Source organism: Tachyglossus aculeatus, chromosome 6, assembly GCF_015852505.1.
Source record: "Tachyglossus aculeatus isolate mTacAcu1 chromosome 6, mTacAcu1.pri, whole genome shotgun sequence".
Classification (NCBI taxonomy): domain Eukaryota; kingdom Metazoa; phylum Chordata; class Mammalia; order Monotremata; family Tachyglossidae; genus Tachyglossus; species Tachyglossus aculeatus.
The window spans coordinates 57321844-57346011 of NC_052071.1; positions in this window are offsets into that span (position 1 = coordinate 57321844).

Here is a 24168-nt window from a genome sequence, read left to right on the forward strand (position 1 = left end):
CAGAATGGTGTAATGTACATAGAGGATGGGCCTGAGTCAGAGGATCATGGTCAAGGTCATGGATTCTAATCCTGGCTCTACCCCTTGCTTGCTGTGTGACCTTGATCAAGTTACTTCATTTCTCTGTGCCTCAGTTACCTTATCTGCAAAATGGGGATTAAGTCTGTGAGCCCCACGTGAGACAGGGACTCTGTCCAACCCAATTTGCTTGTATCCAGCCCAGCGCTTAGTACAGTGCCTGGCTCATAACTTAGCAAATACCATTATTATTATTATTATTATTATCATTATCTTCCCCAGTGCTTAGAATAGTTCTTGACACATAATACAAACTTAACAAACATAATGCTAACAATGATAATAATTATCAAGCAGCTTCTTCTCAAGCTCAGAGGACGTAGATCACAAATTCGAGGCTTAATGGTGGATAATTCATTATTATTTCCAGTAGAAGAAATTATCGGTACTGAACCAACTGCATCTCCTTCAGACAGCCAAAGGTCCAAGCAGAATTAGGCAAATTTACTATTCCTCTGGTCCCTCACTCACATTAAAAATATTTTTTCTTCTTTTTCTTTTTTTTTTCTTTCAAGGACCTTTCTCCCCCTCCTCCCCTTCCCCATCCCACCGCCCTACCTCCTTCCCCTCCCCACTGGACCTGTATATATGTTTGTACAGATTTATTACTCTATTTATTTTTCTTGTACATATTTACTATTCTATTTATTTTATTTTGTTAATATGTATTGTTTTCTTGTCTGTCTCCCCCTTCTAGACTGTGAGCCTGCAATTGAGTAGGGACCGTTTCTATATGTTACCAACTTGTACTTCCCAAGCGCTTAGTACAGTGCTCTGCACACAGTAAACGCTCAATAAATACAATTGAATGAACGAATGACCTTGACAAAGTTGTGAACCATTCAATTTGTCTATGTAGATAGAGCCAATTATCTTGTCAGCATTGTAAACCTGAATGGTTAATTTTTCGTTGCTCAGGGAGAAATTCAGCTGTCATTTTCCCCATCACACTGATGTCAATTTTACAGCCACACACTTTCCCATTGTGTTTCCACATTTGCTTCCCATCTTTAAAGTGGAATTCATGTTCTACATCTATTCTAAACATAAGTATTAAATTGGATGAGCTGGAATTTCAAACACTCCCCAAGTACAGATAATCTTGCCCTCCCGAATGACATGCAATGTCATCATGAGACCCTAGGGATAAAATTAAAACCAGTTGGTCTTGACTTCCAAACATGTACAGAGTTCCTGATTGGAATTAGTGAATTGCCTATTGTCGACGCATTTTATTTATGGCTCAATTACCACAGAGGCCAGATCTAAATGTCTACCTCTATTAGAATGTTTCGCTAAACTATTACAAATATCTTAATTTCTAGACCTAACAGTGCAGTTCGTTACCTAATTGAAAGTCTATTGTTTTTAGTCAGTTGCTATTTTGAGGATGAGAAATTTCATTTTAAAGGTTCTCTGTGTTCTCTGAGGGGAAAAAAGGAGGCCAGGATGAAAGCACATAGCAATATCAATATTTTACTTAAATCTCAGCAGACAGCAAGAAATCAAGCATTCACTCTAACAAAGCATTTGCAAACTGGGGCCCGGCAAATGCTTTAATGACCTTTCTTTTGGAAGGGGGAAATATCTTGGCCGGCAGCAAAGGAAAATTTTCATCTCTACAGAGTACACCAGACAGTCTCTAAGTGATTTACTTAATTGATCTAAAAGAAACTTGATTCATGATTAGTAAAAGGGCAAATAAATCTTCATTTAAAGCTATGAGAGTCAATAAGCTCAGTACACCATGTCAGGGAAGCAATTCCTAAATCTAAAAAAATGAACACTGCACAAACCACTTGGTGAATTTGGGCTTCGCAATACAGAGCAGGAGCAGAATGAAAATGAGTTTACATCTTGCTTCCACATTGAGATGAGAAAGGAAACTTTGAGGAAATAACTAGGAGAATGCCCTCTGAATTGAGCACTGTTCCTCTAAGATATGAAGCATGTGATTGAATAATTCTGTAATTTGGAGTTAAAAACCACAAATAAATCACTCTTAACTGAGTTATAGAGTTTATATATAAAAAACAAATCTGTAGTTTTGTCCAGTCTCATAGCATCACTGCCACCCAAGTGATTAGCACATGGTAAAGGCCATAACTATAGGAAATGAGACCGTGGCCTTGGGAGTCAGAGGACTGTGTTCTATTCCTGGCCCTGCTACTTGACTACTGTGTGACTTTGAGCAAGTCACAACTTCTCTGTGCCTCCATTTACTCAACTGTAACAGAGGAGCTAAGATACTTCTCCCTCCCCACTGAGTCCGTGAGCCTCATGTTGAGCCTCCTTAACTGGGGAGTATGCCTGAGCTCATCGCCATGCTGAAAAGTGGCTAGCGCCTGGGCGTCAGAATCAATAAATCAATCGTATTTATTAAGCCTTTGTGCAGAGCACTGTACTAAGCGCTTGGGAAGTACAAGTTGGCAACATATAGAGACAGTCCCTACCCAACAGTGGGCTCACAGTCTAAAAGGGGGAGACAGAGAACAAAACCAAACATACTAACAAAATAAAAGAAATAGAATAGATATGTACAAGTAAAATAAATAAATAAATAGAGTAATAAATATGTACAAACATATATACATATATACAGGTGCTGTGGGGAAGGGAAGGAGGTAAGATGGGGGGATGGAGAGGGGGACGAGGGTGAGAGGAAGGAATGCATTCATTCAATCGTACAGGTTGCCAACATAGAGAGATGGTCCCTACCCAACAGCGGGCTTACAGTCTAGAAGGGGGAGACAGAGAACAAAACAAAACATATTAACAAGATAAAATAAATAGATAAAGTGCTTAAAAGCTATAGATCCAAGTGCATAGATAACTCAGAAAGGTCAAGGGAGTAGGGGAGTTTGGCCTCCTGGAGGAGGCCAAAGTAAATATGGGTCATGGTATTTGCAAATCAAATGGGGAAAGCTTATTGTGGAGGAGATGAGGTTTTGCAAACGTTGTGAGTGTGGTGAGAGTTGGGGTCTGGGATATGGGGAGGGAGGAAGTTTTATGTGGTTCTCCATGTAGGGATGGCAGCAGGAGATTTGTGAATGTGGTACTGCTAGGATGTTGGCTTGGGAGAAGTCTGGGAAGGCCTCCTGGAGGAGGTGAGCTCAAAGTAGGGCTTTGAAGGGAGAGTCTTCCCTACAAGAGGGAGAGTCAAGCGGCGGCCTACCCATTCCATCCTAGCTTGGGCAGCGGCTAGCGAGGGGAAGGCAACCTGCTACAAGTCGCGACTCACTTGGGGTGGGCAACAGCGTCATGGGAGAGAGTAGAGAGTGGAGACTCTCAGGTTTACTATGTGGAAGGAGGAGATGGTAAACCACTTCCGTATTTTTACCAAGAAAACTCTGTGGCTACACCACCAGAACGATTGCAGATGGAGGTGAGGCGGTCTGGGAGAGATGTGTCCGTGTCGTCGCTGTGGGTCAGCGACGACTCGACAGCGCAAGACGAGACAAAATGCACTATGTACTCAAGCATCCCTAGCCTGTCTTGGTGTCTTAAAATGTGTGAGTTAGAAGTGGAAGTAATATTTGTGGGGAGAAGTGACACGCTGCAATTTCTGATGCAGAAGCCGGCAATTTGGTCAGAATTGACTTGCTGGTCGCCTGGCTTTTCTCAGTTATTTGCCTGCTTTTCTAGGCTCTTTGGAAGAGCGTCACTGCCATCTCATGTTTGCTAGCATCCCTCTGCTTCCCTAACATCCCAGCCTGCAGAATAATGTCCAGAAAATAAACCTGTTGTTCGAAGTACATTGTCAGTCAATCAATGATATCTATCGAGGCTTTACTATGTGCAGAGCACTGTACTAAGCGCTTGGGAGAGTGCAGTACAACAGAGTTGGGAGATACATTCCCTGTCTGCAAGGAGCTTATACTTGACATTCGTTCAACATATGTATTTGTTGCAGAAAGCTGCGGTAACTGAGATTCTCAAAACAAATCGACTTATTTGATGTACTCATTCAATCGTATTTATTGAGTGCTTACTGTGTGCAGAGCACTGTACTAAGCGCTTGGGAAGTACAAGTTGGCAACATATGGAGACGGTCCCTACCCAACAACAGGCTCACAGTCTAGAAAGGGGAGACAGACAACAAACTGACAGGATTTAAGAGATTTCTCCACAGTCCTCACGTGGAACGTGGTTAACCCTTCTTCTCCAGATTTTGGTGAAACATTAGCAGGAGATGCAGAACTGTCACCTCCTGCATTTCATGAGACAGGTGTTGATTACAGTCTGGGGGGCTTAATAAAGAGACATATTTATACGGGGGAAAATGGGTTCATTAATAATAATAAATGATAGCATTTATTAAGCACTTACTATGTGCAAAACACTGTGCTAAGCGCTGGGGAGGTTACAAGGTGATCAGGTTGTCCCACGGGGGGCTCACAGTCTTAATCCCCATTTTACAGATGAGGGAACTGAGGCACAGAGGAGTTAAGTGCCTTGCCCAAAGTTGAAAATGGCTCTTCATATCCAGTTAATCAACAGCATTTGGGAGCCTATTATTTGCCGAAAAATACTGGGTGTGGTACTAAACATTTGGGAGAGTACAAGAGAGTAAGTCTGGAATCTTGCCAGACAGGATTCCGACTTTCAAGCTTCCTTTATCAACAGTCAATCATATTTTTGTGTTTAGAGTACTGTAATAAGCCCTCCCTCCACACATCCGCCAAGCTAGCTCTCTTCCTCCCTTCAAAGCCCTACTGAGAGCTCACCTCCTCCAGGAGGCCTTCCCACACTGAGCCCCCTTTTTCCTCTCAATCAATCAATCAATCAATTGCATTTATTGAGCGCTTATTGTGTGCAGAGCACTGTACTAAGCTCTTGGGAAGTACAAGTTGACAACATATAGAGACAGTCCCTACCCAACAGTGGGCTCACAGTCCTCTCCCCCGCAACCTCTTTCCCCTCCCCATAGCACTTGTATATATTTGTACAGATTTATTACTCTAGTCATTTTACTTGTACATATTTACTATTCTATTTTGTTAATGATGAGAATATAACTATAATTCTATTTGTTCTGATGATTTTGACACCTGTCTACAGGTTTTGTTTTGTTGTCTGTCTCCCCCCTCTAGACTGTGAGCCCGTTGTTGGGTAGGGACCGTCTCTATATGTTGCCGACTCGTACTTTCCAAATGCTTAGTACAGTGCTCTGCATACAGTAAGCGCTCAATAAATATGATTGAATGAATGAATGAATGCTTGGGAGAGTGCGGTATGCCCGAGTCGGTCGACATGTTCCCTGCCCACGAGAAGTTTATAGTCTAGACGGGGAGCTTTACAGTATAGAGAGAGTAAGGGCCTGGGGAGTCAGAAGGACCTGGATTCTAACCCCGGCTCCTCTACTTATTTGCTAAGTGACCTTGGGTAAGTCATTTCATTTCTCTGTGCCTCAGTTACCTCATCTATAAAATGGGGATTAAAACTGTGAGCCCCACATGGGACAGGGACTGTATCACATACGCTATGCTTGTATCCAACCCAGCACTTAATTCATTGATTCAATCATATTTATTGAGCGCTTACTGTGTGCAGAGCACTGTACTAAGTGCTTGGGAAGTACAAGTTGGTGACATATAGAGACAGTCCCTACCCAACAAAGGGCTCACAGTCTAGAAGGGGGAGACAGACAACAGAGCAAAACATGTGGACAGGTGTCAAATCGATAGAATAAATAGAATTAAAGCTACATGCACATCATTAACAAATAAATAGAATAGTAAATATGTACAAATAAAATAGAGTAATAAATCTGTACAAACATATATACAGGTGATGTGGGGAGGGGAAAAAGGTAGGGTGGGGATGATGGGGAGGAGGAGAGGAAAAAGGGGGCTCAGTCTGGGAAGGCCTCTTGGAGGAGGTGAGCTCTCATTAGGGCTTTGAAGGGAGGAAGAGAGCTAGCTTGGCAGATGCCTGGCACTTAGTAAGCACTTTACAAATATTACAGTTATTATCATTATTATTATTGTTATTAATTCTGGGGGATTCACCAAGCATGGGGATAGCTGCCCTTACAGTTGGATTAACTCATGTTCCTGTGCAGAGCTCTGTCCAGAGTGCAGTACAAAATATGCGGTTGAGGACACAAGAGTTAGGAGACTTAAATTTACAGGACAGGATTCCTGCTGTCGAGGAGCTGTGTTTCTCCTCAATCCCAGGTAACAATTTTTTCCAAGTGGAATAGCAGGGCGGCTGGGACCTGCAGGAATTAGCAGGGAAATAACGACAGGAACTTTATAGCCCCGCTTGGTCCGAGGTCCAGGTTGATGACATTTTTTTTTTCTAATGGCATTTGTTAATCACTTACTTTGTTCCAGTCACTGTACTAAGCGCTGGGGTAGATAAAAGATAATCAGGCTGGATACTGTTCCCATCTCACATGGGGCTCGCAGTCAACGTGGCTAAGTGGAAAGAGCATGGATTTGGGAGTCGTGGTTTCTAATCCCAGCTCCGCCACTTGTCTGCTGTGTGACTTTGGGGAAGTCACTTCACTTCTCTGTGCCTCAGTTACCTCATCTGTAAAATGAGGATTAAGACTGTGAGCCCCATTGGACAACCTGATTATGTTGTATCATCATCATCATCATCAATCGTATTTATTGAGCGCTTACTATGTGCAGAGCACTGTACTAAGCACTTGGGAAGTACAAATTGGCAACATATAGAGACAGTTCCTACCCAACATTGGGCTCACAGATACAGTTGTATCTACCCCAGCACTTAGAACAGTGCTTGGAACATAGTAAATGCTTAACAAATACCATAAAAAAATCTCCTTTTTACAGATAAGGGAACCGAGGCACAGAGGAGTTAAGTGATTTGCCCAAGGTCATCATCATCATCATCAATCGTATTTATTGAGCACTTACTATGTGCAGAGCACTGTACTAAGCGCTTGGGAAGTACAAATTGGCAACATATAGAGACAGTCCCTACCCAACAGTGGGCTCACAGTCTAAAAGGTCACACAGCAGACAAGTGGCAGAGCCGGGATTAGAACTCTGGTCCAAACACTGCAACAGCAATACAATTTGAAATTGGCGTGGGGGTTGCCATGGGGATGTCATGGGTGATTATGAAGAGGAACATGACTGTGAGGGCTGGCCGTTGTCCTCACATAATGCGATCAGTCCTATTTATTAAGTGCTTACTGTATGCAGAGCACTGTACTAAGTACTTGGGAGAGCACAGTGCAACAAAACAACTGGACACATTCCCTGACCACAACAAGTTTACAGTCTAGAGGACAAGTTTACAGTTAATTTGGAAACCATTTCATCCATTAGGCAATCAATCAAATGGCTTAATGGAAAGAGCGCGGGCTTGGGAGTCAGAGGACGTGGATTCTAATCCCAGCTCCGCCGCTTGTCTGTTGTGTGACCTTGGGAAAGCCACTTAACTTCTCTGTGCCTCAGTTAACTCATTTGTAAAATGGGGATGAAGATTGTGAGCCCCACATGGGACAGCCTGATCACCTTGTATCTACCCCAGCACATAGTATAGTGCTTGGCACATAGTGAATGTTTAATAAATACCATAATTACTATTATTATTCATCAAGCAGCTGGCTTAGGGCTTTGGAGCCAGAAAAAAGATAGGCTCATTTTAACCGTGGAGACCTCAGGTTTCCATCTTTTAGGACCAATTTACACCACATAGAGCACCCCATAGTTGAATTCTTCCAAACTTTCTTCTTGTCTTGCCTCACCTCCCATTAGGGTGAGCCAGAGACTTGAAAGCCTACATCATGGGACCCCCCTCTACCCCCCAACTTTCTCACAGCACCTCCTGGTATCCCCCCAGAGTCATGAACAAACGTCCCCTCTCATTCTATGCCTGTCACCAGCTCTAAACCTGGGCCTGATCTGTGAAGTCTCTGCTTTTCACGCAGAAGAAGAAAAAGTTCTTTGAGTTTAGGTTTTGTTGGATCTTTTATTAATCGCCCCGCACTTCCTACGAGTCATTTGCTTTGTATTTCCATTTGCTAAGGGACTTGGCTGGAGAAAGAGCTGGAGTGATCGCATCTCTTTTCTGAGCCGGCCCCTTCTGTAGTCATAAGGGAAGAAAAATGAAAGTGCTACGAATGGGGCGTATGAAAGGGCATAGTGATCTTTTGTTCATCTCTCAGCCAAGTCCGGGTTATACCCAGGCTAAACATAATGTTTCCTCTGGGATTTCCTTCCTCTTGCTGATCCTTCTCTTGCAGGACTCAGCAGAGACATCTTTAGAATGACGTTCCTCTGGGAGGGCAAGGTGATAGACCTGGAGAAAAGATAGCTAATAAGTGTTCGTTTCAATTGCAACCATTTGAATGAACCAGTGGTATTAATTGAGCACCTGTTGTGTGTAAAGCTTTGAACTGAACACTTGGGAGAGTTCGAAAGAGTTAGACAATCAATCGTATTTATTTTATCAATCAGGAGGCAGACAACCTGGGTCCCGGCTCCGCCACTTTTCTGCTTTGTGTGACCTTGAGCAAGTCCCATCACCTCTCTTTGACTCAGTTACCTCATCTGTACAATGGGGATTAAGACTGTGTGCCTTATGTGGTATAGGGACCGTGTCCACACCAATTTGCTCGAATCCACTCAAGTGCTTAATACAGTGCCTTGCACATAGTAAATTCTTAACAAGCACTACAGTTAAATTCATTGAGTTCTTACTTGTGCAGAGCACTCTACTAAGCGGTCAGGGGAGAGTAGACTATAACAATACAACAGATACATTTCCTGCCCACAACAAGTTTACAGAAGCAGCCTGGCTCTGTGGAATGAGCACGGGCTTTGGAGTCAGAGGTCATGGGTTCAAATTCCAGCTCCACCAGTTGTCAGCTGTGTGACTTTGGGCAAGTCACCTCACTTCTCTGTGCCTCAGTTACCTCATCTGTAAAACGGGGATGAAGACTGTGAGCCCCCTCTGGGACAACCTGATCACCCTGTACCTCCCCAGTGCTTAGAACACAGTGCTTGGCACATAGGAAGTGCTTAATAAATGCCATTATTATTGTTATGGGTTCAAATCCCAGTTCCGCCAATTGTCAGCTGTGTGACTTTGGGCAAGTCACTTCACTTCTCTGGGCCTTAGTTACCTCATCTGTAAAATGGGGATTAAGATTGTGAGCCCCACGTGGGACAACCTTGTATCCCCCCAGTGCTTAGAACAGTGCTTTGCACATAGTAAGCACTCAACAAATACCATTATTATCATTATTATTATTAGAGACGAGTTTACAGACTCACTACGTGCAGAACACACGGTTATGGTATTCACTGGGCGTGTGACTGTCCTTTATATCTGAAGAAGACCCCACTTCCAGTGACAGTAACGTCTGAGTGGGTTGTAGGAAAGGCCAATTTAGGATCTGTAGTCCTTTGGGCACAGAAAAAGCTTGTCCCTCATCATCTAAGTCATTCTTAAAGTTTGTAGCACCAAGCAGTGTTTTCTCTTTTGCTTCTTTGTCCTGCTTTTCATAAGAAGGTTTGGATCAGAGATCCACTCTCCTCTTAATGATATTGTGCCACATAGGTCTCAGCACTCTGCCCAAAGTGAGCACTCGATAAGCACCGTCATTCATCCATTCAATCGTATTTATTGAGCACTTACTGTGTGCAGAGCACTGTACTAAGCACTTGGGAAGTACAAGTTGGCAACATAACCATAGATAGACACCCTCAGCAACCGATACCCAGTTTTCTGCTTTGTTTTACCATTTCCTCAGGACGAGGAACCTTCTGCATGTGGAATATGGCCAACGTGTTGTGGAGACATCATCATCATAATAATAATGGTATTTATGAAGCACTTACTATGTGCAAAGCACTGTTCTAAGCGCTGGGGAGGTTACAAGGTGATCAGGTTGTCCCACGGGGGCTCACAGTCTTAATCCTCATTTTACAGACGAGGTAACTGAGGAACAGAGAAGTTAAGTGACTTGCCCAAAGTCACACAGGTGACAAGTGGTGGAGCCTGGATTTGAACCCATGTCCTCTGACTCCAAAGCCCGTGCTCTTTCCACTGAGCCACGCTGCTTCGCCTATGTGCTGGGATGTAGGGATTAAACAACAACTCTCTTGATCCAGCTATTTTTCCAGGAAATAGGGTTCATTCATCAAAAATGTAACAAGATATTGCAAATGAGTCTTGTTTCGTATGTTTTCAGTGGACCGCTTATTTCATTCTCTGACACTTCTGTGAAATGGAAAAAAATCTGATGTGACAAATTTCTATTTTTCTTGCCTGTGGTAGAACTCTGTGCCCTTTCCTTTCCTAAAATATATGCTCTATTATATTCTGTATACAAGAATTACAAACGTATTAAGCATTGATTTTCCTGTAAGCCGATCTCTTTGGAAAGCTCCCTACTAAGGTTCGCTGAACAGAAGTCAAAGGAATGGGGTATTTCGGGCCGTAGTTCCCAAATTTTGAAAATGAACGATGTGTTGTAATGACTCTGAGATGGTGTATTGATATAGAATTAATCAACTTCATATCTCCTGTCACTGGTCAGCAATAATAAATGGCAGGTTGTTGTGATGCCAAACCATCCAAGAAATTATTTGCCGTAGGCCCTGTTGGAAATCCGCTGACATTCATTGTGTTCTTGACTGGGGCTCCGACAGAGTCCAGCTGTGTGTCATATATGCATGAGCTCTCCTTTCATGCTGTTTGGGCCCTATAAAACTATTAGAAGGTCAGAGGTAATTGGACCAGCCACGAGGATGCTATCTGTCATCATAATCGACTTGTCATCGTACGTAGGAAATCGCATCAAATACCGGGGCTGATGTTTCTAGAGAAGAAATGGCGGGCCCCCGTGAGAACAAGCTTCTCACCTCTGAACTGTACTTGATTTTGGATTATTTGCTCTGATACACCTGTAGGTATTGAATGTTGATGACTGGATTTGGTGGGACTCTCCCAAATCTGCATGCAGTATATAATCTGGTCTTCTAAATCTCATGTTTTCATTTGGCACCGTGGGCAGAGTGCAATGGCAGAATTTGTGGATCTTCGTTTTGATGCAGTTGGGTGCATCTTTGCTGCCCAATGTGGTGTTGGAAGCACCAGTTGACCATCTGTGCATGGCATCATAGGGTGAGTAGGGAAGGAAGATTTATGGTGCATTTGGATTAGTGATGTTTCTGTAGCTGGCATATGCCTCTAGCTTAAAAGAGATGGTTCTGTGGGATAGTGCCAACTTACAGGTTGCTCTGTGGCCAGAGCAGGTTATTGTCCAAAAGGATCAACATTCTCAATTTTTATCCAGCAAATCAATCAATCAATGGTATTTATTGAGTGCTTACTCCATGCCGAGCACTGTACTAAGAGCTTGGGAGAGTACAACGCAACCAAATTAGCAGACCCAGCCCATCTGCAAATCGCTATTGGAATGCATTTTGTTTTACTTTCCTGATTTTGCTACAAAGGGAATGTACGTTCCTCGTCTTCCATTAATCGATCAGTGTACTTATAAAGTGTTTATTCATTCACTCATTCAATCGTATTTATTAAGTGCTTACTGTGTGGCGAGCACCATACTAAGTGTTTGGGGAAGTATTGTACAACAGTAAAGAGTGACAATGCCTGCTCACAATGAGCTCACAGTCTGGGGGGTGGGCCAGACTTCAGTGGCGAGACAGGAAAGACGGAGGCACCGTGAGAAGGTTTGCACCAGAGAAGTGAAGTATGTGGGCTGGGTTGAAGAAGGAGAGAAGTGAGGTGAGGTAGGAGGGGGCAAGGTGATGGACTGCTTTTAAGCCAATGGTGAGGAGTTTTTATTTGATGAAGAGGTGGATAGGCCACCTTTGGAGATTTTTGAGGAGGTGAGGTGAGGGGGGTGACATCACAAAAGTTTCTGTAGAAAAATGACTGGGACTGGAATGGGGAGAGGCAGGAGGTTGGCCTCCTCCAGGAGGCCTTCCCAGGCTGAGCCCCTTCCTTCCTCTCCCCCTTGTCCCCCTCTCCATCCCCCCCATCTTACCTCCTTCCCTTCCCCACAGCACCTGTATATATGTATATATGTTTGTAGATATTTATTACTCTATTTATTTATTTATTTATTTTACTTGTACATATCTATTCTATTTATTTTATTTTGTTAGTATGTTTGGTTTTGTTCTCTGTCTCCCCCTTTTTGACTGTGAGCCCACTGCTGGGTAGGGACTGTCTCTATATGTTACCAACTTGTACTTCCCAAGCGCTTAGTACAGTGCTCTTCACACAGTAAGCGCTCAATAAATATGATTGATGATGGTGATGATGATGGTAGGTCAGCAAGGATGCTACTGCAGAAAAGATATCCTTAAATTGTTCTCCAAAAGGATCCCCCAGTAATTTTCACAGTAATGAGGACTGTGGTTTGGGGAATGATGGGCACATTCTATTGCAGAGCAGCATATTCAAAGACCTTTTTCTAGGCCTGCCCTCTCTTGCTCCACCGGCCTTAAAAGTCAGACTTCACCTGAATCTGGCCAGAGGGCCTAGTTTGGCCTTTTCTATCGGAAGCCAGAGGTGTTACATAACATGAGAGGGATGTTGAGAGAAACAGTGGCAATGGAAACATGGATGACTATTACAGTTCTCTTTGGAAGTGGTGTGATTTTTTTGAGCACTATTTCCCCATTCCATCTGATGTTACTTCATACAGATTCACCTTTTTTTGCCCGTCAAGTTCAGAGAAACTGAAACGTAGCCTCAGATCTTTAGCTTTGAAACAGTTTCCACCAAAACATATCATTTGGCCTAGAATTACCTGAAATGTGTTACTCCCGGGACAGAAATGCTTTAGAGCAGTAGGAAAAAAAAAAAGTTTTGCAAGTGCAGGTTGAATTTCAGGGCTCATTGCCAACCCTAAGGGTGTATAATGATAATGATGAGATTTACTACGTGCTCGCTATGGAATGATCCCTATGTAATTTGTGATTCACGTTACTCATACCAGACACACTTCCAATCGAACTTGGGTCTCATCGTCTAAACAGCATGGAGCAGAATGGCCGAGTGGATAGAGCATGGGCCTGGAGGGAACTGGGTTCTAATCCCAGCCTCTGCCACTTCTCTATTGTGTGACCTTGGGCAAGTTATTTCATTTCTCTGTACCTCAGTTCCCTCATCTGTAAAATGGGGATTGAGACTTTGAGCCCCATGTGGGGTGGGGATTATATCCAAACTGTTTAGCTTGTATCTACCCCAGTTCTTAGAATAGTGCTAGACACATAGTAAGCACTTAACATATGCCATCATCACTATCACCATCTAAGAGGCGGGGAGATCAAATATCCCCATTTTACAGATGAGTGAGTACATGCACCCAGAGGGAGCCATTCATGTTTTTTTGTGTGTGCTTTTTTTTTTTTTGTAGAGAATGACGGGTAATAGTTGGGAGGGAGGCACTTTTTCGAAAGACTTTAACAAGCAAGTTTTCAGCTCAGACATGGAATGACCGATTGCTGGGAATTAACAATCAATAGCTCCAGCGTGGAACTCTGCGAGCGCCAATGCTTCCCCACATTCTTCTAACATGCCGGCAGAATAAATGTTTGATGACTGGCATTTAAGCTGTGATGTTCCTGGAATATCTGTAGAGAGAAAACATCACTGGGCTAGAGCTCCTGTGAATTCAGTAGGAGTAAACAGTCTACACTGCAAAATATGGAATTGAACCTGTGTGCAGGAGAGATACTGCCCAATAAATACAAACTCGTCACCCAACTAGAGTTTCATGCTATTTTTCATAGGTGATCCTTCTGCACAACTTTATTTGGCAATGCTAGTCAAATTTAGTCACTAGGTCTCATTCTCTTTACCATGCTAGAGGCATTTTTTGCAGTTGGTAGCATAACAAAGTTTCAATTTGGATCAGGGGCATTTGTATTCGTAACAATATTGTCTCCCTCTCCATCGTGGCAAGCAACATTTGGATGTAATATTTCTAGCGTTTCATCTTCTGGAATATTCCAAATAAGGTCAGGTTGAAATAGGTGACAGCAAGCTGACTTAAAAACTTACTGGAATTCATTCTAGCATTCTATTTAGGCAGTCCTATTCTTTTCTCACTGTCATTTGAAAAACAAGTCAACATTGTAAAACAACGTGAAATGTTATAAGGGTCTCACAATGCTTTATTGATCTGAGCAGCAAATTGAAGCATCCTATCACAATTCTGATTCTTATACGTCTGATATGCAGAATAGTCTTTTGATATTTGTTAAAAGCCCTTGCAGGTGTGGAAAAGCTGTTACATGGCTATAAAAAATAGCCTGTCTTGGATGCGTAAAAGGTTTTAAAGTACTTAAAAAATAGCTTACACTCTCTCCGATTATTAGACCCTTCAAGATGAAATACACATTTGCATCAGGGCTTTTACCAAACAGTTCTTAATAGTAATTTGCATGTAAAATAGTCTTTAAAGGAGATTTCTATTTGTCCTCTCTTGTCCTTGTAAAGCCGGGCTTCGAAGCCTGGCGTATTGATCTTGTGGGAACAAAAATCATTTTGCCTAATAGCCATCCATCAATAAAATAATATTCTATGGCATTCCTACTGTTTGCAGAGCATTGTGCAAAGCTCTTTTCATGGTATTTAATAATAATAAAAATAATGATGGCATTTATTAAGCACTTACTATGTGCAAAGCACTGTTCTAAGCACTGGGGAGGTTACAAGGTGATCATGTTGTTCCACAAGGGGCTCACAGTCTTAATCCCCATTTTACAGATGAGGTAACTGAGGCCCAGAGAAGTTAAGTGACTTTGTTACATGCTTAACAAGAGAAGTTAAGTGACTTTGTGAATTTGTTAAGTGTTAACAAATTCTAAGCACTGAGGTAGGTATAAGTCAGGTCAGACACATCCCCTGTCCCGCATGGGGCTTATAGTCTAACTGGGATGGAGAACAGATATCCCCATTTTACAGTTGAGGAAACTGAGGGAAGTGAAGCGACTTGCTCAGGTCAAACAGCAGGGAAGTGGCAGAGTTGGAATTAGAGCCCAGGTCCTTCTGACACCCAGGCCTGTGCTCTCTCCAGTAGGCCATGCTGCTTTTCTTACTCCTGGAAAAGTACAGTAGAATATATTTTAATGGCATTTATTAAGCGCTTACTCTGTGCAAAGCACTGTTCTAAGCGCTGGGGAGATTACAGGGTGGTCAGGTTGATCCCAGACTGAGCCCCCTCCTTCCTCTCCCTCTCCTCCCCCTCCCCATCCCCCCACCTTACCTCCTTCCCCTCCCCATAGCACCTGTATATATGTATATATGTTTGTATGTATTTATTACTCAATTTATTTATTTATTTTATTTGTACATATTTATTCTATTTATTTTATTTTGTTAATATATTTTGTTTTGTTCTCTGACTCGCCCTTCTAGACTGTGAGCCCACTGTTGGGTAGGGACCGTCTCTATATGTTGCCAACTTGTACTTCCCAAGCGCTTAGTATAGTGCCCTGCACACGGTAAACACTCAATAAGTACGATTGATTGAATGAATGAATGAATCAGGTTGTCCCATGGAGGGTTCACAGTCTTCATCCCCATTTTACAGCTGAGGTAACTGAGGCCCAGAGAAGTTAAGTGACTTGCCCAAAATCACACAGCTGGCACTTGGCAGACCCAAGATTTGAACCCATTACCTCTGACTCCAAAGCCCGGGCTCTTTCCACAGAGCCACGCTGAGATGGCCCCTGCCCTCAAGGAGCTTACAGCTGAGTGAGAAAGATACACACAAAAATTGAAGTTAGAAAGGAATAGACATGAAATGTACCAGAGTGGGGAGGGAAGGGGAGAGCATCAAATATTTAAGAGTCACAGATATGGCCACCATTTGCCTTACCTTCAAAGCCCTCTTAAAATCACATCTTATCTGAGAAACTTTCCCCAACTAAATCCTCATTTCCCCTACCCCTCTCCCTTCTGTGTCACCTCTGCATTTTTCATCTGCACCCTGTGAACACTAGCTATCTATTCCACCCGTGACCCCCCATTGCATATCTTTATTTCTGCCATTTCCCATTTTCATAATTTATTTGAATGTCTCTCTCCCCCTCGAGACTTGGAACCGTTGCACTGTACTCTGCCAAATGTTTAGTACAGTGCTCTGCACACAGTAAGTCCTCAATAAATACCTCCGGGAGAAAATGGGATTTCAGATGGGATTTGGACAGGGGGGAAAGTTGTAGTCTATTGGATTTCAATCTATCAATTAGTTTTTTGTGAGCTTGTACTGTGTGCAGAGCACTATACGAAACACTTGGGAAAGTACAGTAGAGTTAAGTAGACGTGATCCTCTCCCTCAAGGGGCAGGAAGTTTCAGGCCGCAGAGAAAATGTGAACAACAGATCAGTGTCAGGAGAGTCAAATACAAGACACAGGTTGTAGGTTGGCTTAAGAGGATAAATTGGGGCAGAATGGAAGAACAGGGAAAAAGGAGGAGGAAGCGAATTGACTGCATTACTGTCAGTTAACAAGAGTTTCTGCTTTGGGCAGAGAGGAATGGGCAACCTAAGTTGAATGAAAAGGCACAATACTGAATAAATATGATTTCTCCATTAGAGAGAGAGAGAGACAGAGATGGAGACAGAGACAGAGAATTAAAAAGTAGGAAATCCCCACTGTATTAAGGGCAGTTATAGTACTTTGATTCCAATTTGATTCTGAAATGCATAAGTCTTTACCTTTTTTCCTAAAATATGGGATATTGATTCTGTGATCTCTACATGTCTGAATCCTCAGGAGCATCTTCTCTGAAGAGAGCATCAACTAAGGTTCAGCGCAGGACAGGAAACCCAAAAGAAGGGAAGAGGATGAGACATTTAAGAGTAATGAGATCCCTTCAGGAGTTGGCAGGCTATAGTTTTAAGCAAATGCTAGATGGGAAGCACTGTGGTAATCTTATGGGAGTAGAGGAGAATTAGTAGACATGATCCCTGCCCTCTAGGAGCTTCCATTCAGGGGGAGGAGACAGACAGTGAAATCATCCAGACTGATGGAAGGAAAAGTGGATATGTATGTGAATTAGGGTATGGACCAGCTGAAAGTAAGATAAATGGTCTCCCTACTGTCAGTCCTGACAAGTGGGTTTACAGTGTTGACTTCTAGAATTGACTAAGACTGGAGGGTGGTCAATGACACTGAAGTTGGATGTCTAATTTAATTGTCAGTGGATTTTACCTTTGGCTGAAAACAGTTACCTAAGTGCAATGCTGTTGACCATTTCCAGTGACTATTAATCAATCATATTCATTGAGTGCTTATTTTGTGCGGAACACTGTATTAAGCCCTTGTGATAATACAATATAACAGTGTAGGTAGTCATATTCCCTGCCCACATTGAGCTTACAGTCTAGAGGGTGAGACAGACATTAATATTTTTAGTCTACAGGCATATAAATGAAACAGTGCAATGAGGCATATAGGTTAAATACTATAATATGTGTGTATGTATATAGGTGTATACACTTTGATTCCAATTAATTCTGAAATGCATAAATCTCTACCTTTATTCCTAAAATGTGGGATATTGATTTTGTGATGTCTAGAATTCTGAGTCCTCAGGAGCATTTTCTCTGTAGAGAGAATCAACCAAAGTTCAGCGCAGAGATTCATATACATATATGTGTGTATGTGTGTGTGTGTGTGTGTTTGTGTATACATATATTATTACCTACTTAGTCTATCTTTTAATGGGGCCTCACCCTTAAAAAAATACAAAGGATATCTGTTATCACCTGGAATATTCTGAAACCTGGTTCCAAGATGCAAGATTACTATAGACGTTTAGTCAGTTCTTATTAATGATGGTAGTATTTGTTAAGTGCTTACAATGTGGCACGCACTGTTCTAAGCAATGGGGTAGATACAAAAGAAATCAGATTAGATACAGTTCCTGTCCCACGCGGGGCTTACAGTCTTAATCCCTATTTTCAGATGAGGTAACGGATTTGTCACTCTATTTTACTTGTACATATTTATTTTATTTTGTTAATATGTTTGGTTTTGTTCTCCATCTCCCCCTTCTAGACTGTGAGCCCACTGTTGGGTAGGGACTGTCTCTATGTGTCACCAGCTTGGACTGCCCAAGCGCTTAGTACAGTGCTCTGCACACAGTAAGCGCTCAATAAATACGGTTGATTGATTGATTGAATGAAATGACTTGTCCATAGTCACACAGCAGATATGTGGTGGAGCCAGGAATAGAACCCGGATCCTCCTGACTCCAAATCAATCAATCATATTTATTGAGCACTTACTGTGTGCAGAGCACTGTACTAAGCGCTTGGGAAGTACAAGTTGGCAACATATAGAGATGGTCCCTACCCAACAGTGGGTTCACCTGTGTTGTATACACTAAGGAGCAGTGCTTCTCACTGAGACCTATTAAACCTGCTGGGGGCTGCGCACCTTTCTCTATGTTTCACATGACATTTTCTGACTGCATATCTTTCTGAGAACTGTCCAGGCAAGGGACTGGAAGAATTGGTTGTGCATATGTGTGTGATGTGGGATGCGAGTGAAGTACTAAAATGTGAAGTTTCCAAAACATGGAAACTAAAAATTAGATTCACATGGGTTCTATGTGGACATAATCCTTGTGTTGAAGGGAAACTGACAGTAGCTTTCCATTGAGAAAAGGCCTTCAGTAAGTCATTTTAGAAAACCACAACCCATTCCTCCGTTGCCAACCTCATTAGCCTGCTTACTCTGTCTGTTTAATCAATCAATAACAATTATTAATGGCTGACAATATGTGAAACACAGTAATAGGTGCTGGGGTAATTATATAGGCATGGCTTCAGGCATGATTCCTGGTCTTGATGATCCCATAAACTGAAGAGGGAAAGAGGGGAGAAGACAGACAGAAGACAAGAAAAAATATGAACAGAAGACAAAAATTATATGGATATTATCTAAAAGGACTTGTTTTTTAGTCAGTGGTTTTTTTCTCATCTCTATATGTCCGTTTTGGGGTGTGTTAACGTGTGTGCCTGTGTGTTTATATCAGTGGTCCCTTCATTTCAATGATGGTGAAATTCATCAAAGCGTTCGTGTGGGGCTGAAAGAGTCAATGTAAAGTACAGTGCAGATCGCATGCTCTCACACACACATACACACACACACACACACACACACAACCAATAATATTTATATAAAAATAATAATAATAAAAAAATATATATATATACATATAAAATATGCACACACACAATAATGACGATATTTGGTAAGTGCTTACTATGTGTCAAGCACTGTTCTAGGCACTGAGATAGATGCAAGGTCATCAGGTTGTCCCTCGTGAGGCTCACAGTCTTAATCCCCATTTTACAAGTGAGGTAACTGAAGCACAGGGAAGCTAAATGACTTGCCTAAAGTCACACAGCTGATAAGTGGCAGAGCTGGGATTAGAACTCATGACCTCGGGTACCCAAGCCCATTCTCTTTCCACTAATATATATATTTTATATACATATAAGATACACACACACAATAATGATGATATTTGTTAAGCGCTTACTATGTGCCAAGCACTGTTCTAGGCTCTGAGGTAGATACAAGATCATCAGGTTGTCCCTGGTGCGGCTCATAGTCTTAATCCCCATTTTACAAATGAGGTAACTGAGGCACAGAGAAGCTAAGTGACTTGCCTAAAGGCACACGGTTAAGTGGCAGAACTGAGATTAGAACTCACGACCTCTGATTCCCAAGCCCATGCTCTTTCCACTATGCCACACACACACACATGCATACATATTATATATATAATGTGGATATATATATGCACATATATAATAGTATCTTTAATGTGCATAGTAATATATATATATAATAGTATATATAATGTAATATAATATAGCATATATAATGTAATATAGTGTATACAATGTAATATAATATAGTATATATGATGTAATATAATATAGTATATATAATGTGTGTGTATATATATATATATGTATCTATCTATCTATCTATCTATATAATCTATCTATCTATCTATCTATCTATCTATCTATCTGTGTCCATGGTATGAGATTGACTTCCACTGAAGATTCAATAGAAAGTGTAGCAGTCTACACTTGCCAGAAGGGAAGAGTTGTCAGTGTCATCACCACTCCAGGCTTAGCTGTTGGTCTTAAGTGCCACTTCCTTAGCAAAGTTGCCAAAGGTGTATATGGCAACTGTGGCCCTGAGCCCACATGCAGTGAGGTTCTGGTTTTCTGGCCCTAAAACTTTAGAGCCACAGAGAGTAATCAATCAATCAATCACTTGGATTTATTGAGCATTTACTGAGTGCAGAGCACTGTGCTAAGCACCTGAGAGAGGATCGATAGACACATTTCCTGCCCACAAGGAGCTTCCTTCCAACTACAAATGGGGGGAGAGAAAGAGAGAGAGAAAGAGAGGGGGAGAGAAAGAGAGAGAGAAAGAAAGAAAAAGAGAGAGAGAGAGAGAGAGAGAAAGAAAAGAAAAGAAAAGGAAAAGAAAAAAAAAAGAAAAAGAAAAGTTGAGGACAACCCAGAGAGGAGAAATCCTGGAAGATCTTAGAGTGTCTAGATACTATGTCCTCCTGAGCTGGCAATTTTCTGTTCGTACTTTTCAAATGATGCTTTCACCTCCACTTTTAGACAGATACGACTGTTGGAAAAAGTGGTGTATGGCCAAGGGTCAGCTTTATAAGGAGGTCTTGTACAGTTTACTTCGTTTCTCAGAAAGTATTCTTCGCCAGGCCAGTTTTGACTTCCCTTCTAGGGATTTTGTGATATTTTAATTAAGGCTCTGGAGACTCCAAGATTTGCTTATGCCCAGTAGGGTCAGAATGTGTGTGGGTAGCTAAGACACAGTTAAAATGTTGAAGCAGTTTTATTATTTGTTTTGTACTTTTATTTTGATTCGTTTTCCATAGATATTTTCCCTTCAGGATGCATAAAATAACTATGAATCCCCCTGAGCACATAGAATTTTGTATTTGTCCAAAAAACCCCCATTGTTTTCTTTTTTTCCCCTGTAATTTTGAGACTGAAGTGAAAATCAACATGGTGGGTTTTGTTTAACAACAACCACTTCAATTTATGTAACACCTTCTCTTGCCAAAACATCTTTGCTAGCTCATTGCCATCTTCAGTGTGGTACCAAATGCTCTATGGAAATCGGGCTTGTTATTTTCCTGCTTCTGGCGATGAAAAAACAGCATAGAAACTGTGGAGTTTGCAGATCATCCATAGACAATAGCACAGTTGTGGTGGGGAATGTGCTTAAAAATCGATTGCATTGGATAAATCGGAAAAGGGGATTAGAGGCCAGAAGAATTTGAGCCAGTAGGGAGAAGTTTTATGTGTGGGGAAAAATGCTTTTTGTTCTCCCTTCTCCCTCTTCAGCCCATCCTCCACACCCCCATAGGGTCTGTGGAAGTGGGGTTCAATGCATTTGTTAATAATACAAAAAAGAGAAGCAGTGTGGCTCAGTGGAAAGAGCACGGGCTTTGGAGTCAGAGGTCCCGGCTCTGCCACATGTCTGCTGTGTGACCTTGGGCAAATCACTCAACTTTTCTGAGCTTCAGTTACTTCCATCTGTAAAATAGGGATTAAGACTGTGAGCCCCACGTGGGACAACCTGATCACCTTGTATCCCCCTCCACAGCGCTTAGAACAGTGCTTGGCACATAGTAGGCAGTTAACAAATGCCATCATTATTATAATTATAATAAGAAGAATTGTATTCATTGAGTGTTTACTAATCGATCGATCAATCGTATTTATTCAGCGCTTACTGTGTGCAGAGCACTGTACTAAGCGCTTGGGAAGTACAAGTCGGCAACACGTAGAGACAGTCCCTACCCAACAGCGGGTTCACAGTCTAGAAGGGGGAGACAGAGAACAAAACAGCACTCAGTACAGTGCTCCACACAGAGGAAGTGCTCAATAAATACCACTGATGAATTTATTATGTGCCGGGCACTTTACTGAGCTCTGGGGTTCATACAAGATAATCAGGTGGGACAAAGACCCTGTCCCATGTGGGACTCACAGTTTAAGTACTCTAAATTCTTCTCTCCTCCGCTGTGAGCTCCCCCCAAAATGTGCTGCTCCCAGTTTCACAGGGAAGGGAATAATAGTGTTATAGACACAGTAATAGAAGGGTTGGTAATTAATGAGCAACTGAAGAAATAAGAAGCTTCTCTCGGTAGTCCAACTATAAGCAGTTGTTTCTCCCCCCCACCCACCTTAAGACATATCAGTACCTAGTCATCAGGACACTGTGAATTTTGAGGTGCATTTATTGACTACCAACTGAATGCCAACACACGCTTCAGAAGCCAAAGGCAAAATATCAACCGTTTTAACAGACAATCCCAAATGCTTGCTGAGATGGGCTCTTTTTACATTGATTCTGCCCATCTTGGGAAAAGGATACGAAAGAAATTGGAAACTGACTAGAAGATGCTTTTTGACCCAAATAATGGTCTTATAATGAGAAACCCATCTGCCTCTTATCGCAACTCTTTTTTTTATCCTTAAACTCCAAGGACTCTTTAAGCAAATCTCCTAGAGTTTAGGTTTCTTCCATCGTTTAAAGTGAGGTGCATCGGAAGGTAAGTGAATTCTGTAAGTTCCCCTTGGGTTGCTCATTACATTTAAATGGAATGATTTAGTGTATAGAAAATGGGCCTGGGAGCCAGAAGGAGCTGAGTTCTAATCCCAGCTCTGCAAGTTGTCTGCTGTGTGACCTTGGGCAAGTCACTTCACTTCTCTGGGCCTCAGTTACCTCATCAGTTAAAGAGAGCTGAAGACCGTGAGCCCCACATGGGACAACCTGACTACTTTATATCTACCCCAGTGCTTAGAACAGTGCTTCGCATATAGTAAGTGCTTAACCAATACCACCATTATTATTATATAGTAAATTCTGAACAAATATTGTAAGAAGAAAAGAAAGAAAAAGTGATTTCACAGTGTAGGGAGCAATCAATCAATCAATCATATTTATTTATTGAGTGCTTATTGTGTGCAGAGCACTGTACTAAGCACTTGGGAAGCAGAAGTTGGCAACACATAGAGATGGTCCCTACCCAACAGTGGGCTCACAGTCTAGAAGGGGGAGCAATGCATTAAGTTCCCCCAAGTGATCTAAAACTGTATTCCCTTTTCCTAGACTCTTCTTCAGGGGAATAAGCTTAGGTCCTGTAAAAATCCGTTCATCCCGGTTATCTGAAATAATTATGGAAATGACAATCTAAATAAAGTATAAAATGTCTGCGCTGAATGAGCTTTGAAGTTCACATTACATTATCTTCGTTAAGCATGGAGATTCATCATCCATTACTCCACTGGTTTTACAATGGCTTCCATCAGACCCAAGGATGAGAGAAGACTTGGAAGTGACAATGATTTTTTTTTTTAGGGGTGAGCATCTTCCTAATAATGATAATAATAATAATAATAATAATAATGGCATTTATTAAGCGCTTACTCTGTGCAAAGTACTGTTCTAAGTGCTGGGGAGGTTACAAGGTGATCAGGTTGTCCCACGGAGGGCTCACAGTCTTCATCCCCATTTTACAGATGAAGGAACTGAGGCCCAGAGAAGTGAAGTGATTTGCCCAAAGTCACATAGCTGATGAATGGCAGAGCCCGGATTTGAACCCATGACCTCTGACTCCAAAGCCCAGGCTCTTTCCACTAAGCCACGCTGCTTCTGTAGGTATACTTTCCATGTTTATTATTCGTGAGTTCACAAATGTCAGAAATCCATTGGGTTTAGGAGCAGAGGTGACCTAAAAATGAAAATGTCTATGCTGAGGAATCCTAAAAAGATGTCTCCCTCTCTAGACTGTAAGCTTCTTGTGGGCAGGGAACATAACGACCAGCTCTATTGTACTGTAGTCTCCCAGATGCTTAGTACAGTGCTGGGCACGTGGTAAATACTCAATAAATACCATTGATTGATTGAGGAGAAGCAAATTGGGGAAGTGGCATGGCCTAGTGGGAAGAACATGGGCCTGGCATTCAGAGGACCTGGGTTCTAATCTTGACTCTGACCAAATGCTTGCCGCGTGACCTTGGAGAAGTCACTTGACTG